The following is a 13,347-nucleotide window of genomic DNA, read 5'->3' as shown; positions in this document are numbered from 1 at the left end:
CCAGGGAAGCCCCAGTGTTAGCTATTTTCACTCACAATATATTGCTCAATTTTGTTAAAAGGCAGGTTCTAAAACAATGTCTACAGTAAGAGTTCATTGTGTAAAAGAAAAAGAAAAAAAGAAAGGTGTGTGATCTGTGTGTAATTCCCAGGAATTGATCATTTCTACATGGTGGGGTGACCCATATGTCATTACTTTTAGTTTGTTGTATCTAAAATGTCTAGTTCCTAATTTTTCTAACAGCTAATGTGTATCTTTTTGTGAAGAAATAAAGAGGGACTTCCCTGGTGGCACAGTGGTAAAGAATCCGCCTGCCAATGCAGGTGACACAGGTTTGATCCCTGGTCTGGGAAGATCCCACATGCCATGGAACAACTGAACCCATGTGCCACAACTACTGAGCCTGTGCTCTAGAGCCCATGAGCCGCAACTACCGAAGCCCGCATGCCTAGAGCCTATGCTCCGCAACAAGAGAAGTCACCGCAATGAGAAGCCTGCGCACCGCAACGAAGAGTAGCCACTGCTCGCCGCAACTAGAGAAAACCTGCGCGCAGCAATGAAGACCCAACCCAGCCAAAAATAAATAAATAAATAAATAAATAAATAAATTTAATTTAATTTTTAAAAAGAAATAAAGAAATTATTTTTATTAACCTATAGAATAACTACTACCCAACTCAGCTGACTCATGTGACATGCCGCCTTCCACCGAAAACCACCAGGTGTGTCATTGTGGTTTGGGGCACCAGAGCCCTGAGAAGCGGCCCGCTTTCCATTTTCTTTTTCTCATTTGTTCATTGTTTTCTTTTTCTCATTTGTTTGTCATGACAGCTGATGACTTACTGGTGGCATTCTGTGTAACAAGCACATGCCAAAGATTGCAGATTTCATACACGGAGGGAGGGAGGGCAGGTGGCAGAGGCATGCAGTAGTTCATCAGGCCATAAGTCCTGGCATCTCCTGTGTACAAACTGGGGTTGCCAGTGGAGAGGGATAAAGGTTGGGGACGGATACTCTCCAGGCCTTGGATGGGAAACCATGGAGGGGACCTGTGGAAGGGGGTAGTGGGCAGTGAAGCAGGAGGGGTGGGAAAAAGCAGTGCAGATTCAGAGGCTGCTTCCCAGCTGACTGGCCCTCTTCCAGGGCCTTTCCACGAGGTCATCTTACTCTAAGTGGCAATGTGTGTGTGTGTGTGTGTGTGTGTGTGTGCCTGTGCATGTGTTGGGGGTGCTGAAAGCAGCAGGGAGGAGGTGATATTTGGCCAAGAAAGGGATATGGAGTTTGAGGAGGAGTCCATTTTGTCCAATGAGTGTGGAGAAAGTTGGACCCAAAATGGACCCTTTAAAACAGGCATGTGATTTGGTGAGGCTCTAGTGTGGAGGGTTACCACAGGCATCCAGAAATTACCCCCTGCCCAGCACCCTGGTGGCCCGTCCTTCCGTTATAGCACATTTGCTCTGCACTGTCATGGCCCACTGGAGTGCTGTCTCGCCCCCCCAGGGCTGTGCCCCTTGAGGCCTGGCACAGGGTCTGCTTCCATCTCAGGCTAGCCCAGCGCTGGGCACATGGCCTGGCAAGTCACAGGTGCTCATCACAGGCCAAATGAGAGCCTGAGTCTGAAGATGAATGAGGTCTGGGTGGCAAGTGACTCACTCAAGCCTAAGACTGGGGAGACCCGGCTTCTGGTTTCTCCTTGAGCTCGCCCATGACCCGAGCCTGAGCGGTTCATGCAACATGTGTCTGGCTTCCATCCCGTCCGCTCAGTGGAGTTAGTGGAACCCACCTCCATCTCTTTCCTGCTTGGAAGAGGAAGAATTGGGGAAAGGTTTCTACAGAGCTGAGGCGAAGAGAGAGGACGTGGGACACATTCCAAATGGACACAACATGCAAAAAGAAGGCCGCCGACATACGCCTGGTCACTTTGGGGAAATCAGCAGCAGCTGGGAGGCCAGAGAGTGAGGAGAGGCTGGCTGGGGCCTGGGATGCCTGGTTCAGTGGTTTGGCTTGAATCCATAAGCAGGAAGAGGCCAGGAACCGTATCTGAGAAAATAGGACCAGGCCCAGTGAAGAAAGCTGAGACACTGTTGCTTGGGAGGAACAAAGAGCTCGGTTTATTGTACCAGGAAAAAGGGGTCTAAATGGCTGCCAGGACAGTCCTTGGAGGACACTCCTCCCGAGGAAATTTCTCCCCACTTCCTGAATCTCTGCGGGCAATAGAGATGTAAATGTCAACAGTGCCTCCTGCTGGAAAGCCCTAGCATTACAACATCTCTGTCCTGGAGGTCAGAAATAGCAAGGAAGGGGGATATGTTCTAGAATATTCGAGCTGGAATAATACAGGCCAGTAACTATTACTGCTGCTGCTGCTTTTCTGGATTAAGAGCTGATTGTGTCCCAGGTGCTGTGCTAAGTACACCTCTTGATTTATCTCATTTAACCTTCACAACAAACCTATGAGATAGGAACTATAATTCACCCCAGTTTTCGAATGAGGAAACTGAGGCAGAAAGGATAAATTACTCTTTCTGAGGTCTCAAGTTAGTTTGTAGCAAGATTAGCTTTCTAGCCCAGGTGTCTCTGACTCAAAAACCTATGGTTTTATTATCTACACTTTTTTTTTTTTTTTTTTTTTTTTTGCTTATCTACATTCTTGGCACGCCTGTCAAGTCCAAGGGTGATAGAGAAATTTTCCCCTTGTATCACCTCCACTTGGCTGGTAAAACCCTGGGTTGAGAAGGATTCTGAGTGTCACAATGAATCAATGATGTCTGCCAGGGATGCTGCAAGGGATGTGGCAGAGTGTATGTCAAGTATGTTTTCATCTCTGATGTAGTCTAACCTACTATGTAGAGTGATTTTTTTCAGTACTCCCAAGAAAGGGATTAGGGCTCAATCTTATTTATTTATTTATTTATTTATTTTTTGGCTGCATTGGGTCTTAGTTGCAGTACGAGGGATCTTCGTTGTGACATGCGGATCCTCTGCTGTGGCATGTGGGCTCCTTCTTGTGGCGTGCAGGTTTCTCTCTAGTTGCAGTGCATGGGCTCTGTAGCTGCAGCACTTGGGCTCTCTAGTTGCGGCCTGCGTGCTCAGTAATTGTGGCACACGTGCTCAGTAGTTGCGGCACACGGGCTTAGCTGCCCTGAGGCATGTGGGATCTTAGTTCCGCAGCCAGGGATCTAACCCGCATCCTCTGCATTGGAAAGCGGATTCTTAACCACTGGACCACCAGGGAAGTCCCAGGGCTCAATCTTCTGACCTCTGTCTTTGCTCATTTACTCAGTGACCTAAAAGGCATCTCAGACTTATGTCCAAATATGAGCACTTGATGTACACCTCCAAGCCATCCTCCCACCATCTTCCCCATCTAAGTACCAGGCATCACTGGTCTCTGTTTGCTCAAGCCAGAAGCTCTGGTATCACCCTTGACCCTCTCTCCTTTTCACACCCCATAACCAATCTTTCAACAAATCCTGTTGGTTCTACCTTTGAAATATATCCAGAATCCAACGACTGCTCATCACCTCCACAGCTCCCAGCACCATCATCTTCCTTGGACTGGCATAGCAGCCACCTAACCAGTCTTGCTACGCACACCCTTACCCTCTACACTCTAGTCTATACTGCAGTTGAAATCCGTAGGCCTTCCTGGTTTTCAAAGTACTTTTACATAAGTTACACACACACACACAGAGTAAAAAAGGACAGGGAATTGTCACCCCCACTCGACAGATGAGAAAAACTGAGAACAGTGATGTAATTGACCCAAAGACACACAGTGGGGAAGCTGCAGACCAGGGCTCCTACCACCATCCTGTACACTGCCTTGGCGCTCCCAGATGTGCCGCTCCAACTCCCAGAGCTTCCTATGGGCACATCTGAGGGCAACCCTCCCCAGAGGGTGCAGGAGGTCCAGTAAGGAGAATGTCAAGGAAGTTGGGAGAAATGGCCTTCTCTCTACCTTGGAGTGCTTCCAGAAAGCTCTCCGTCCAACACAACTTCTCACAGGCAGGGTCACTTTCTTTTGGTGTGTGGTTCCCCCTGGTGCTCACGCTTGTGAAATGCAGTTGATTTTCTAAGAAAGCTTTTGGGGGATCCAGTGCGCTCGAAGGGTGGAGATCCTACCTGGGGCTCTTCTGACTGCCCTCTCAGAGGAGCTCCCTCACAGATAGTCTTCTGTTCCTTAGAGACAAGAGTGTGTGTCCAAGTGGGTGAGGGCCATGCTGCTCCTTTCAAAGCTTACCCATCCACACCTTCTCATGGGAGTCCAAATGGGTACAACTTTTCTGAAAGCAGTCATAAAAAAAAATTAAGATTTAAAAACAGGTTTTAAATGACATGCTCATCATATAATGCTAAGTGAAAAATTAGTACCAAAATGTGTATAAAAATACCTATCTATGTACACATAAACCAAAGATAGACACACAAATGGCAGCAGTGAGTCTCTTTAGGGAATGGGATTGTGTTTTTTAAATTTTCTTTATAATTTTATACACCTAGCACATTTTACTTTTCTACAGTAAAGTTTTACAAAAAAAAAATAATAACAAAGCCCTTTCTATCTGGTGTCCTGCCCCTGTTGCCTGCTGCAAGCTGGTCGGAATTCAGTGAAGAATGGGCAAGTTGAAGATTTGTCCACTGGTGGGCACATATGTGCATTCTAATGGGAACTTCTGGACACCGTGCCTTACCCATGCATTTCAGAGTCCTGGCAGTGAGCAGAGAGGGAGGAAGGGGTTCCTTGGGGACCAAGAAACCTTAGGTCCCAGAAACAAAGAAACAGGGAACCCAAAAGAAAGATTATAACCAAGATTCTCAGGCAGCAAGAGAAATACAGGTTGCAGAGAGATCGTGTATACAAACATGACCGGGATCAGATAGGTAACTGGTATGCTCAAGGTCACACAGCAGATGTTGACAGAGTGGGTTTAGTATTCAGGTCACCTAATTCCAATTCCTGGGTTCTTTCCCCACACCAGCAACCCGGAACTTTCAGAAAACTCCCGTAGAAATGCAAATTAGCACAACAGTAAGAAAACACTATTGGCAAAAAAAATTTAAGTTTGACGAGATCAAAGGTTGACAAGGATGTTGGGGAGAGGAGAATCTCAGGTATATTGCAGATAGGAAATAGATTGGTTCAGGGCTTCCCTGGTAAAGCAGTGGTTGAGAGTCTGCCTGCCGATGCAGGGGACACGGGTTCGTGCCCCGGTCCGGGAGGATCCCACATGCCGCGGAGCGACTGGGCCCGTGAGCCATGGCCGCTGAGCCTGCGCATCCAGAGCCTGTGCTCCGCAACGGGAGAGGCCACAACAGTGAGAGGCCCGCGTACCGCAAAAAAAAAAAAAAAAAAGAAAGAAAGAAATAGTTGGTTCAGTCCTGTGAAGAGCAATTTGCAATATCTGTTCGATTATGAAATGTACACACCCTGTGACCCAGTAGATTTACATCTCTGTTATCTACCCCAGGGAACATCTGCCCAAGCGTGCATGGTGTACAAAGGTGATCGTGGAGGCTGTTTGTCATCGTGAAAAAGTAAAACCGTTCTAAATATCCATCAATTGGAGATCAGTTAAATAAAATATGGCACATCCAGACTGTGAAATACTTTGAGCAATGAAGGAAAAAAAAAATGGTTTCTAGGTACCAATGTGGAAAGTTCTCTACGAAGTTTTGTTGAGTGAAAAATGCCAGAAGCAGGCTGCAAAATGATAAGAGTAGGACAATTTATAGAAAACAATGTATATAAAAACCAGGCACAGGGCTTCCCTGGTGGCGCAGTGGTTGAGAGTCCGCCTGCCGATGCAGGGGACACGGGTTCGTCCCCCGGTCCGGGAAGATCCCACATGCAACGGAGCGGCTGGGCCCGTGAGCCATGGCCGCTGAGCCTGCGTGTCCGGAGCCTGTGCTCCACAACGGGAGATGCCACAACAGTGAAAGGCAGCAAAAAAGAAAAAAAAAAAACCACGCACAGAGACACACATATATTTTCTATGGGTTCATGAAAAATCACCCCCAAACTGATCATAGCAGTTACCTTGGGTGTGTATGGGGGGGGGGCAGCGGAGGAGAAAGGACAGAGGATTATGTGTTAAAAGGAAAACGTATTCATCTATTGCGTGTGTAATTAAAAATTCATTATTAAAAATAAACAGATACGAGAGAAAGAAAGAATAAAAGGGAGGAAGGAGACCCCAGGAGGATATAGCACGCAGTAAGTCGGCAAGGGGGCGGATGGAAGAAGCGGGTGGGAGACGAGGCTCCAGCGCGGAGATGCGCGGATCTGGGGCCTCGGGTGCCCGCCTGGCCGCCTCCACTTTCCCAGAAGGAGGGGCGGGCCGCCGGGTCTCTGCACGCGCAGCCTCGGTCCCTGCACGCCCGCCGGCCTGCACACCTGGGAACCGATGTTGAGTGCCTGGGGGCTTTCCCAGGCCGGTAAGGAGCGATAAAGGCAGGTTTGGAATGAGCCTGGTTGTTCTTACAGGAAAGGGACAGGGTGTTCTCGGATGAAAGCGGTCCTGCCCCTCCCCCCCCTCCCTCTGCGCCCCCGCCCGGGCCCATCGAATGGGGCAGCGCCAGACTTGGAGTCCTCTTACGTCAGGGCCAGAATGTTCCAACGCCCCTCAGCCCGAAGCAGGAGAGGTTGAGGCCAGAAGGGAAGGAGGAGGGGCCTTGACAAAGACTAAGGGTTGAGCCAAGATGGGTAACCACGGCCTCTTTCCAGGCTGCCATAAGCTCCTGGGTTCAAATGCCAGCTCCACCTCTCTCTACCTGTGTACCCTTAGGAACGCTTACCCCCTCTTTATTTGAGATATAATTCACCTACTATAAAATTCACCCTTTTAAAGTGTACAGTGTTTAATGTATTCAGAAAGTCATTGCAACCATCACCACCAATTCCAGAACATTTTAATCACCTGAAAAAAAAAACACCCATAGCCACTAGCAGCCACTCCCCATTCTCCTGCCTTCCCCCAGCCCCTGGCAACCACTAATATACTTAATGTCGCTATAGATTTGCCTATTCTGGACATTTCGTATAAATGGGATACACAGGAACTTCCCTGGAGGTCCAGTGGTTAAAGACTTAGCCTTCCAATGCAGGGGGTGTGGGTACAATCCCTGGTTGGGGAGCTAAAATCCCACATGCCTTGTGACCAAAAAACCAAAAAAACAGAAAACCGTAAAACGGAAGCAATATTGTAACAAATTCAATAAAGACTCTAAAAATGGTCCACATTTGGGCTTCCCTGGTGGCTCAGTGGTTGAGAGTCCACCTGCCGATACAGGGGACGTGGGTTCGTGCCCCGGTCCGGGAAGATCCCACATGCCACGGAGCGGCTAGGCCCGTGAGCTATGGCCGCTGAGCCTGCGTGTCTGGAGCCTGTGCTCCGCAACGGGAGAGGCCACAACAGTGAGAGGCCTGCATACCGCAAAAAAACAAAAAAAAAGGTCCACATTAAAAAAAAAAAACGGGATATACATGTGGAATACAACATGTGGCCTTTTGTGTCTGGCTTCTTTCACTTAGCATGTTTTCAAAGTTTACCCATGTTGTAGTATGTATCAATACATAATTCCTTTTATTACTGGATAGTATTCCACTGTATGAATATACCACATTTTGTTCATGCTTTCATCAGTTGATGGAAAGTTGGGCTGCTTCCAGTTTTGGGCTACTATGAATAATGCTGTTCTGAACATTCATGTACAGTTTTTGAGTGGACATGTTTTCAGTTCCCTTGGGTATGTACCTAAGAGTGGAATTGCTGAGTCATATCATAACTGTATATGTAACCTTTTGAGGAACCACCAGAATGTGTTCCACAGCAGCTGTACCTTATTATATTCTCATTAGCTCAGTTTCTTAACCTTTCTGACCCTCAGTTTCCCACTGGCAAAGCATCAGTATTGATACTTACTTTATAGACTGGCTGTAAGAGTTAGCTGAGATGAAGTAATGAAAGCAGTAGTATATAGTAGGTGCTCAATAAGTGGAATTATTATAATTAGAAAACCTATAGGATTCTGAGCCTGTTCCTTTTGATTCCCTTTAAATCTGACTGGGCATCTACTCCACATTATCCCCATTTATTTACCTACTTCTTGAATTTCCCTTCAATTAACTTTACTGTGGAGCAAAGTTCCTGCTGCCTGCGCTCCCTCTCTCTCTCTCTCTCATACACACACACACACACACACACACACATACACACCCCATTTAATAAAGGACTAAGCCAAGCTAAGTGGAAAGGTAAAAATTCTTCCATCCTGCAACTTGTATGTTAGAGCTGGAATCAATTACTATGGTGGTTCTCAAAGTGTGGAACCCAGACTGGTAGCACCTGAGAACTTGTTAAAATGCAAATCCTCAGGCCTCACCTCAGAAACACTGAATCAGGGACTCTAGGGATGAGCTCCAGCAATCTGTGGTTTAACAAACCCTCCAGGTGATTCTAATGCACACTAAAGTTCCCAAATTACAGATGAGAAAACTGAGGCCCAGAGAAAGGACGTAACTTGCTTAAGGCCATAGGGTGATAAAGACTGGAAGCTTTGGAACTATGTGGTCCTGGCTGCAAATTCCAGCTTTCCAACTGTGTGACCTTAGGCATGCCCTTTAGCCTCCCTTTACTTCAGTATCTGTCTTAGTCACTTCAGGCTGCTATAACAAAATACCATAGATTAGATGGCTTAAACAACATTTATTTCTCACAGTTCTGGAGGCTGGGAAATCCAAGATCAAGTGTCAGCCAATTCTATTCCTGCTGAGAGCGCTTTTCATGGTTTTCAGATGTCAGAAGTCTTCTCCTCATATCCCCATATGGCCGAGAGAAAAATGATCTCTCTTGTGTCTCTTCTTCTTAGGGTGCTAATCCCATTCATGAGGGCTCCACCTTCATGAACTTATTACCTCCCAAAGGCACCATCTCAAAATTCCACCACTTTGGGGGGTAGGATTTCAAATATGAATTTTGGGTATAATCATCTGTAAAATGGGAACAGCATACACCTGCTCCCAGTGTGGCCACTATTCTGCATTAAAGGTAGAATGAGGGCTGGAGCTCAGGCCTCCAGATTTCCAGGCTGGTGCATTTACCCCAGGGAAACTGGCTGTCACCCCTGTACCATCCAATAAGAATGTTCCAGAGACCTTAACATTTGAAATGTTGACATGGAAAGGGAGGCTTTGTTTTATTTTGGGAGGCCTCAAAAGGAAGAGTCAGGTGACTGGCGAAAATTACAAGGACCTAGATCAATTTAAGGGAGAATTTCCAAACTGGAACTGTTCAGAAACAGATGACAGCCCCAAAGGGTAGTGAGGGTTCATCACTGGTGGATTCCAAGCAGCATCTGGATGCCTGTCTTTCCAGGGTAGGAAGTGGGTGTGGATGATCTCTGAGGTCTCCTCATATGTAACCCTCTGTAGTGGCTATGTGCTGTTTGTCTCCTCTGCATCCATTCTTTGGGGAGTTGCCCACCTTCCACTCCACATGGTTGAAGGGGCTGTCAATCAAGGTGTTCCATTCATCCCTCGCACCCCAGGGCACAATACCTAGACTAGCCAGTTAGACTGACTATTCCATCCTCCCTGACCACATTGATTGGTTCAGGGAATGGCATGTGACCCAAGCCAAGCCAATCAGAATCTTTTTCTGCCAGAGCCATCCCAAAGCCACATCCATTCTTGAATTTCCCAATCTGGTGAGCCTGCAGAATTCCTTTTTGGCTTAAGCCATTTTGCAGTTTTTGTCCCTACCACTGATAAAGTCTTCAGTAATACTACCATATAAAAATGAGCTTTCCTGTTCTTGTTTTGAGGCCTGCCTCCCCCCAACTCCCGACAGCATTGCATTAAAACAAGAGCAAGGAAAACAGCAGTCAAAACAACAGTAGTTTCAACCCATTTAAAATCTTTAGTCTCTTGAAAAAAAAAAGCCAGAACATATTCCATTCCTAACACAGAACAAAAAGTTTTAAAATCCATTTTCTCCATCTCTCTCTTCATCTCATAGTCATGGTAGCTGTCTACTAAACTTGCTCCTTTCTTCTCCAAACACCTAAGCCCCAGTTGGCTCTTAGCTTTTTCCTCCTCACCTACCATTTCCAATGTCCACTGATCCAACATTCCTGGACCCTTTGCTGGCCCAGGAAGGAAAGAGGGAAGCTGTAACTCATCATACAGTAATGTGGTTTTATACACATTATTCTCGGGGTCAATGGAAGAGGTGTGATTGTAAAATCCCATCTACGGAGGGAGGTATGACTGTGAAGTCACACTTTCAGAAGAGATGCTGATGTCTTTCAATTATCAGTCATATGCCAAGTTCAGCTTAGTAAATATTTACCGAGTGATTACCATGTGCCAGCTAAGAGCCAAGAGTGGGGCTGAGTTGTCTTGGGCATCTGGAAACGTGTCGACTAAGCCCCAGACATTAAAAGTCTGTTACTCACTCGTCATTGAATACCTACTATGTGCCAGGCCTTGAGGATATATCCAGGAGGAGAGATATTAAAGGCAGAAAAATGATTTCTATGAAATGGTGATGAAGTACTGCCAAAAGAGACATATATAGGGATTGGGAGCAAATCAGTGTCGGGGTGAAGGAAGGTTCCCTGAGAAAGTGACTCATGAGCTGAGACAGGAAGCAGGAGTAGGAGTTGGCTAAAAGTCTAGAAGACTAGGGGAAAGATCAGCCTGGGAAGGGAATCCCAGGCACAGTGTCTGAAAGATGAGAGAGAGAGAGAGAGAGAGAGAGAACGAGAGTGAGACAGAGAGAGAGAGAGAAGGAACGAGAGTGAGACAGAGAGAGAGAGAGAAAGAGAGAGAGAGAGACTCCAGAAGGACTCTCTGCGTGGGTGGAGCATAGAGAACTGGAGAGAGGTTCAAAAGGTACGTGGAGGCCCCATTGTAAAAACCTTTGACTGCCACGTAAGAGATCATGAGACTCACGCTATGGACCAGAGACTTCAACACGAGCCCCAGATGCCACTTAGGGCTTGGGCTGTGGTTTGTTCTAAACATGGAAGAGCTCAGTTCTGGTCCTTCCACTCTGTGCTGTGTTGAGGCTCCTGCAGACTCAGGAGAGCCCATTGTGTGCATTTCTTCCCAACTTTGTGTTTAGGGCCTCAAATTGAAACTGACCTTGGTGGAGATATCTGTACCACAGAAACTGGTCAGTGCTACCAAGCAGGGCCTTCCCCTGCCCCACAAGACCCAGGCATTAAACATTTACCAGCACCACTGCTTCCACCAAAGAGGAAGCTGGCACTGCAACACTGGTGAGAGTTTAATGCTATGATCTTTGCAAATCAGGAAGTGATCAAGACTGGGACATTTTTGTGTGTGTGTCTGCCCTAAGCCATCAGAAGGCTGAGTAGCAGAGGTTTTATACCCACAGGCTTTGAGGACAGCCAGACTGAGGTCCAAATCCCAGCCCTGTCACTAACTAGCTGTGTGACCTTGGGCAAGCAATGTTACCTCTCAGAGTTTCATCTGTTAAAAAAGATATTAATACCCACCTCATGGGGTTGTTGTGTATACTAAATACTATAATATATGTAAACTGTAGTGCCTGCTGTGTAACAAGGACTCAAATAAATACTAATGCTATTGAATACTGTTTGAGATAAAGAGATCTCAATAGAGATATACGCATTTTATTCCAGAATGGACTTAGTATTTGAGATACCGGAAAGAAACTGAAGCAGCACCCTGAAGACCTGCAGAGAGGCTAGGTCATGGTAACTGGCTGAGATTTTCTCTTTCATCTTTCTTCCATTTTTTCAAGATGACGTCTTTTAAGGTTTTGAGAGATGCAACTTACCCGACCTTTGTGGTCACAAAATGTCCTTTCGTATTGATGCAGCAAGGTATTGATGCAGACACACAATTTCCTAACTTGAAATCATAGGGTGGGAGGAAGGGAGCAAGGGAGAGCAAGCATGTGGCAGATTTTGTCAAAAAGAACAGGTGGGGAGCTTCTCTGGTGGCGCAGTGGTTGAGAGTCCGCCTGCCGATGCAGGGGACACGGGTTCGTGCCCCTGTCCGGGAAGATCCCACATGCCGCGGAGCGGCTGTGCCCGTGAGCCATGGCCGCTGAGCCTGCGCATCTGGAGCCTGTGCTCTGCAACGGGAGAGGCCACAACAGTGAGAGGCCCGCGTACCGCCAAAAAAAAAAAAAAAAAAAAAAAAAGAACAGGTGGGGACTTCCCTCGTGGCGCAGTGGTTAAGAATCTGCCTGCCAATGCAGGCGACATGGGTTTGATCCCTGGTCTGGGAAGATCCCACATGCCATGGAGCAACTAAGCCCGTGCACCACAACTACTGAGCCCACGGGCCACAACTACTGAAGCCAACATGCCTAGAGCCCACGTTCTGCAACAAGAGAAGCCACCGCGATGAGAAGCCCGCACACTGCAACGAAGAGTAGCTCCCTCTACAATGAAGAGTAGCCCCCGCTCGCCATAACTAGAGAAAGCCCATGCGCAGCAACGAAGACCCAACGCAGCCAACAAATTTATTTATTTATTTATTTAGAAAAAAGAACAGGTGCCAGATTCAGATGAGCCACGCATGTGGAGCAGGTGGCAGAGGAAGACACTTCTGTGCCCCCTGTCAAACTGCTCCCAGTTCAGTGGGATTCCAGGTCTGAAAGAACTGCAGTTGGTCAGGTGAAGTCACAGTTTCAAGAGAGATTCAAAGATACTTACGTGTGCTCCCATGTGAGACCTCTTCCATCTTCCTTGCCTTTGAGGTCTGAACATGGCCTCTGTGAGCCCCTGTTAAGAAGTGCTGATTGAGCTGAAAGCCTGAGGCAAATCCCAGAAGTATCCTGAAATTTCTGAGTGTCTGTACCCAGGGCCAAACACCGGGCAACCAAGTCCTGTGAAAAGGCATTGTCCCTCTCCCCAAAACTGCTGGGATCCAAACTGAGCGCCAGCATCCAACCAGAGATGAGCCCCAGGATGCTCTCTGCAACATAATTAGTCCTACTTCGTGGGCTGGGTCACAACTGAACAACGGTCACCAGGCCCATCACTGAGACCCAGAGAATGAGCAGAGCAGTTACCCAGAGGCAGTGTGGCCATGGAGTCAGACGGGCCTGGGTCTGAATCCAGAATCCAGCACCTGCATGAGCTCTCTGGGGTCTCAGAATGGCAGTTTCCTCATCTGAAAAGAGGAAGCAATACCTCCTTTGACAGCTGTGGAAGAACAGAAAATAACATATTTAATAAAGAAGAGTTATGATTATTTTTAGAATAAAGTGACTTTTCTTATTGGAAAAGCAAGACGTTAATTAGAAACTAACATGACTAATTTAGTTTAGGATTACTTACTTA

This window comes from Mesoplodon mirus (assembly GCF_964341445.2).
Source record: "Mesoplodon mirus genome assembly, chromosome: 3".
Lineage (NCBI taxonomy): Eukaryota > Metazoa > Chordata > Mammalia > Artiodactyla > Ziphiidae > Mesoplodon > Mesoplodon mirus.
Note: the sequence above shows the minus strand (reverse complement) of the source record.